General features: G+C 38.4%; 1 non-coding gene across 1 annotated transcript; it reads left to right on the top strand.

Moving 5' to 3' along the window:
* The first annotated feature begins 529 nt into the window (after positions 1–529).
* On the top strand, positions 530–636 carry LOC113001587 (small nucleolar RNA R71). The gene has a single exon (XR_003266980.1). It is a non-coding gene; the product is annotated as a small nucleolar RNA R71 (small nucleolar RNA).
* Positions 637–7,028: the final 6,392 nt, after the last annotated feature.

Here is a 7,028-nt window from a genome sequence, read left to right as displayed (position 1 = left end):
CGACCATCTAAGGTTGGGATGATTCCTCCACCCGGGATTGTACCTGTTGCTGGAGAGGTCATAATTATTTTGTTGTGGCTGATTTTGCTGCTGAGGTTGAGGAGGTCTGTTGTAGATGTTTGCAGCATAAGCTTTAGGTTGTTCAATTGCTTCATATTATTGCACAGAAGGGCAAAGGTCTGTGTGGTGGTCGGCAGAGGAGCATAAACCACATAGTCTGGCGACAGGTGCAGATTTTTTATTCACGGCCAATTGGGTTACCAGGTTAACCAAGGCATCTAGTTTACCTTCAAGCTTCTTAGTCTCGGCTGATGAAGATGAATTCGTGGCTACTTCATGCACTCCTCTAATGACAATAGCATCACTTCTGGCACTAAATTGTTGGGAGTTGGAAGCCATCTTCTCAATTAAATTTCTGGCTTCAGCAGGGGTCATGTCTCCAAGGGCTCCACCACTGCCAGTATCTATCATGCTTCTCTCCATGTTACTGAGTCCTTCATAAAAATATTGGAGAAGAAGCTACTCTGAAATCTGGTGGTGAGGGCAACTGGCACATAACTTTTTAAATCTCTCCCAGTATTCATATATGCTCTCTCCACTGAGTTGTCTAATACCTGAAATATCCTTTCTGATGGCCGTGGTCCTGGAAGCAAGGAAATTTTTTTCTAAGAATACTCTCTTGAGGTCATCCCAGCTCGTGATGGACCTTGGAGCAAGGTAATATAGCCAGTCCGTTTCCACTCCCTCTAAAGAATGAGGAAAGGCCTTCGGAAATATGTGATCCTCCTGGACATCTGGTGGTTTCATGGTGGAGCAGACAATATGGAATTCTTTCAGATGCTTGTATAGGTCTTCACCTGCAAGGCCATGAAACTTTGGAAGCAAATGGATCAGACCAGTTTTAAGAACATACGGGACATCCTCATCAGGGTATTGGATGCACAAGCTTTCATAGGTGAAATCAGGTGCAGCCATTTCCCTTAGAGTCCTCTCACGGGGTGGAGGTTGTGCGATGTTCTCAGAATGTTCAAAATCAGAATGTTCAAAACTATAATGCTCAAAATCACCAATAACTGAATGCTCAGGATGCTCAAAAGGTACTAAATGATGTCTAACTAATCTATGAAATGTCCTATCTATCTCAGGATCAAAGGGTTGTAAGTCAGATGGATTACCTCTAGTCATACACTACATTCAGCATGCACAACTAGTTACCTTCTTATGAAAGTAACAATGTAGGTTTGAACTACAACTACCATTAAATGATATTCAAATGACTTGAAATTTTGTGAGCAACCTTATAAAATGATGAGAAGATAGCACAAAAAATTTCAAATGAAAATTAAAAGTCTAACTATAGAAGCTAAAAATGATAAGTTAAGAAAAATAAGAGAATAATACTTGGAAAATAAAAAACTTTTGACAGAATTGCAATTTTTGGAAGGAGACCTCAGCCGGCCAAATACATATATAATAATAGTCATTTTGATACCCGGAGCAAAAGTTATGGTCGTTTGAAGTTTTGACAAAAATCAAATTTGCTACTTTTTTGGAACTTTCAAATCTGACCAAACTAAGGGCTTCAGCTATTTTTCCCACAAAATATGGATCAAAATAAGTGACCACAAAAAAATTCAGCCAAAAATAACAACTATAGCTACCAAAACAAAAAATCCCAATTAATTCAGCAATGGTGGTCTCTAAAATCTATCGCTAAGGGATTTCCACTACTACCCTGTTTTTAGTTCAACAAAAGTGGTCGCTAAATCCGTCGCAAAGCACTATTCACAGAAAAACACAAAAACTGAAACAGGGGAAGCGCTGAACAGAAAAACTAAACAAAACAACACACTAAACAAAATAACAAGACACTAAACAACACTTAAAGCAACACGAACACAACACACGAAAGCATAAAACAACTAAACATAAAACATGAATCACTAGCTATTATGAACCTTTGGACACTGCTCCCTGGCAACGACGCCAAATTTGATCGAGGCCGTACCCGAATCAAATAAACATTAAAATGCAGTAACTAGGAAGTGATCCTAGGTCGTCTCCCAACGACCAATGAGCAACCAAACATTCATAACAGATAGTAGAAAAATAGTAACGAATTGGGGGGGGGAGGGGTTGTTTGTTTTTGTAAATTAAACAGCGAGTAAAATTGAATTAGAAAATATCAAAATTAAACCACGTTGCTTCCCCTTGATTCACAAGCAAGTCTCTTATCCTACGTTACGCAAGTTTATCCTTTATCAGTTCAACCACTTAATCCAACCCTAAATTAATTTACTAAGCGAAATTTAACATAAGGCATTCATTATGTGATTAAGCAACACATACACCAATTAATCATAAACGATCATTAAGCATGAACATAATTAAGTGCAGAGACAATTAATCAAGCACTAAGCATGCATGAATTAATAGCAACAAATTCAGAGTAATTAGTGAAGAGGAAAAACTGAACAGAATTTAACAGTAATAATAGAACCTCAAAGAGAACTGTGCTTGATCCTCAAGAGAAAGCAGCGCTGGAGACTTAACCTTCCATTAACCAATAGAGAATGAAATTATGGATTGAAGAACAAAATTTTATTGCTAAAACGAAAAGTCAAAACTGGAATTACAAAAAGAAAAAGTGTCTAAGAAAAGCCTAAAACTAAAAACGAAAACGGGAGAGAGAGAAGAGAGAGGAGAGGTGAGGAGAGAAGGGAAGGGCCTAAACTAGAACCTTGGTGCTGTTATATAGTTTTCCAGCCCCAAAGCTTACAAATCTGTTTTAAATCCAAACCCATAAATAAAATCAAATCAAATCTAGATAAGATAAGATAAGATAAGATCTAGATGAAATAATATCTAGATGAGATCAAATCTAAATAATATCTAGATAAGATAAAGTCTAGATAAGATGAAATTTTGTAGGATAAAATAGTCTGCCCTCTTCAATTCCAAGCCCAATTCTGGATTCAAGCCCAATGCTTCATTAATTCCTGAAATTAGATTAAAAACATCAAATTAGCTGAATGGGCACAAATAATAAAACTGCCTAATTAATTTGACAATTAAGACTAATCAGTGCTTAAAATGGTGCAAAAAGGGTTAAGAAATAGGAGAAAATAATGGCACATCAGTGCTCTAAGAGTAAATAGTAGGCTAGACATTTGAGAAATAGAATGCATATCTTGTGAGGCTTTATCACTTTTCATTCAATTCTTGAGCTGATTGACTATCTTGCCATGTTTGAGGTGCTTGGATGATTTTCATGACTGTCTTGATTCTTTAACTATTTGCATGTTGGATGTTGCCCATTCCTTTCATTCCTTGGGATTCGTTGAGAAATATATAAATGTTTTTGTGTTCGTTTGTCTCTCTTTAATGTCTCTAGATTTGTTCCTTGCTCTGCCTTTTGATTTTGCCCAAGAGTGCAAAAGGCTAAGTGTGGGGGAATTTGATGTGTCATTATTTTCTCATATTTCTTAACCCTTTTTGTCACCATTTTAATTACTGATTAGCCTTAATTGTCAAATTAATTATGCAGTTTTATCATTTGGGCCTACTTGACTAATTTTGTGTTTTTAATTAATTTCAGGAAATTATAAGCAATTGGGCTTGGATCCGAAATTAGGCTGAACCGGCTTGGACTTGAAGAGAGCAAACAATTTTATTTTATTTTTTCCAGTTTTATTTTATTTCATTTTTGGGCTTGGACTTTGTCGCAACCTATCCTTCGGCGGGAGGGCGACTCGAGGCTCACGGGTGCGTCTTCCATGGGAGGAAGATGCGCGGAGTCGCCACCAACATTTATTCAAGGAAAACGTCGGAAAAACCAAAAAAGGTGTGGTCTACGAACTTTAAGTGAAAGGTTCGGGGGTTGTATTTACGCACGGGGAAGGTATTAGCACCCCATGCGTCCATCACAAGGGACGGCATCCTTTAATCAAGTGTGCAAACATGACTTCAATTTGTTTTATGTTCCCTTTTACGTCTTTATGTCTTTTTGTACCATTTATATTTTTTATTTTTTTGTGGTCGACAAGGGTATTTCCCTTACTCCTACGTATTCTTCAATTGTGGTAAGGAAATCAGACCTACGTAGTTCTTCGAGAACTAAACGTTGGTTAAGTTGTTTTTTTATCTTTTTTTGCAAGATATATTTTGACTGAACAAATGTCGTTTAAGGCATTGGACCATTAAACGATCTTTTGTTTTTGAAAGGAGAGAAACGTTAAGGCATTGGACCATTAACGATCTCTTGGTTTTGAAAGGAGAGAAACGTTAAGGAGTTGGACCATTAATGATCTCTTGGGGTGGTCGACAAAAGTGGGGCTTTTGCTCCTATGTATCCTTAATTACGATGAGGAAATCAGACCTATGTAGTTCTTGCAAAAGCTGTAAAGTTACATGTTGATTTTATGCTTTTGAATGGTCCATGTTAACCGATAAAAGCAAAGAGGACCGTTTAAGGCGTTGGACCTTAAAATGGTTTTAAGTGACTTTTGCGGACAAAGCTTGATTTGTGAGTTGAGTTTGGCCTTAGTTTCACTTTGGTTATTAGTTAATTGATCCACGGAAACTTCCAAAGAAAAACGTCTAATTGATTTTTTTGATTATTTTATTCAAAGATATTTTGATTATTTTATTATTATTTTTCAAGATATTTTGATTATTTTATTATTATTTTGCTTTTTTTTTGGTTTAACCGAGGTTACAGCGTGAACGATCGGTTAGATTTTGTTTTAAAAGTGATTAAACGATATTACAACACAAATGATCGATTAAAATTCATTTTATCATTTATTAGGTGAGAAAACGGCTTAAATAAACGGTAAAAGCGCGTTAAAGACGGAAGAAAAGAAAACCAAAATTGAACGAAATAAAGATGAAAGCCAAAAAAACAAGAAATGCATTGAAAGTTTCGAATTTGAAAACTTACCAGTTGAAGAACGAAGAACGAACGAAGAACAGTGAAGAACGACGGAAAACCTTCACGGATTCGCTCATGGAAACATCTCAGAAGTGTTACGGAAGCACCTCGGCTTGTATTTTCTTCACGGAAACAATTTTTTCCACCCAAAACAGCTGAAATACATAGCCAGGGGGCTGAGGGATATTTAGAACAACCCCTTTTTGCCTATTTATAGGAAAAAAGGGGAGGAGGTTGCCGCCCAGCTCGCCCAGCTCGCCCAGGCGAGTTGGGTTGCTTCCTCCAGAAGCAATCCTGCTTCGAAAATACTCTGGAAGACCCAAATTCAAAATTTCAAAATTGCTATTTGCACCCCCATTTTGATAAGTTCACCCCCTTCTTTCTTAATTTTATGGAAAAGCTATGGAAGCTTTACGAAAGCATATAGGACTTGAATTTCTTCTTTTTTTCTCTTCCTTCTCACCCATATTAAGTGAAATATGTTTATTTAGGGTTTTAGGAATTTTACAGAAGCATTACGGAAGCTTTAAGAAAGCATATAGGACTTGCTTTCCCACTTTTTCCTCTTCTATTTCACCAATATTAAGTTAAATAGGCTTACTCAAAGTTTTAGGAATTTTATGGAAGCGTTACAAAAGCCTCGGAAGCTCCAGAAACCCTCCCCTTTGCTAAATGCACTCCTCTTTATTTACACACCCCTATTTACTAAATACACTCCCCTTTTGCCTTTTTTTTTGTTGATTCTTTTTCCGTAATGTTACGGAACTTTATGAATTACGTAACGATACTTGTTTTCTTTCCGTAATGTCACAAAACCTTATAGATTACGCAACCGTCCCCTCTTTGGCTTCCAGAATCTTACGGAACTTTACGGATTACGCATTAACACTTCCTTTTGACTTCCGGCATGTCACGGAACTTCACGGATTGTGCAACAATGCTTCCTTTTGACTTCTGGCATGTCATGGAACTTCACGGATTGTCTAACGATGGGTATCAAGTAACTCGAAGTGGTCAAACGAGGGTCGCATCCCAACAAACAGATGGTCCCCGGATGAAATTAGGGTATGACAGTTGCCCCTCTTTACTTGTCTTTTATTGGAGATAAAAGGGAAGTAAAGATAAGACACTAATTTTGTTTGAGCAGAACACCATTCGGCCGGTCAATATCCCCGCCAGTGGCACCTGCAAAAATTTTGAAAATGATCAGCACCGAACGACCAACATCATCCTGATACTGTCAAATTCGTTCCTCTTGGTTGACACAAGGCGCAGAATGACCATAATTTGTCTCTGCGTGCCATCGAACACAATCAAGCCTGGATGGAAAAAAAAGGTGTGCGGAATGACCATAATTTGTCTCCGCCTACCACTCGACTCACTGTCCCTGAATGACAAAGGGCGCAGAATGACCATAATTTGTCTCTACGTGTTTATCACTCGACTTGCTGCTCCTGAATGACAAAGGGTACAAAATGACCATAATTTGTCTCTATGTGTTTATCACTCGACTCGCTGCTCCTGAATGACAAAGGGCGCAAAATGACCATAATTTGTCTCTGCGCATTTATCACTCGTCGAGTCTTGCAGGCATCAAAAGCGTGCGGATGACCATAATTTGTCTCCGCGTATCATCGAGCACAATCGCCTCTGGATGACAAAAGGGTGCAGAATGACCATAATTTGTCTCTGCGTGCCATTGGACACGTTTGTATCTGAATGGCGAAAAGGTGAGCGGAATGACCATAATTTGTCTCCGCCTGTCATCGGGCACGATCGCCTCTGGATGACAAAAGGGCGCAGAATGGCCATAATTTGTCTCTGCGTGCCATCAGACACATTTGTGTCTAAATGACGAAAAGGTGAGCGGAATGACCATAATTTGTCTCCACATGTCATCGGGTTCGCCGCCTCTGGATGACAAAAGGCGCAGATGACCATAATTTGTCTCTGCGTGCCATCAGACACGATTGTGTCTGAATGGCGAAAAGTGAGCGGAATGACCATAATTTGTCTCTGCGTGCCATCGAACACGATTGCGTTTGAATGGCGAAAAGGTGAGCGAAATGACCATAATTTGTCTCTGCATGTCACA

Source organism: Glycine max, chromosome 4 (assembly GCF_000004515.6).
Source record: "Glycine max cultivar Williams 82 chromosome 4, Glycine_max_v4.0, whole genome shotgun sequence".
In the NCBI taxonomy this organism is placed as follows: domain Eukaryota; kingdom Viridiplantae; phylum Streptophyta; class Magnoliopsida; order Fabales; family Fabaceae; genus Glycine; species Glycine max.
Note: the sequence above shows the minus strand (reverse complement) of the source record. Positions and strands in the feature narration are given on the sequence as shown.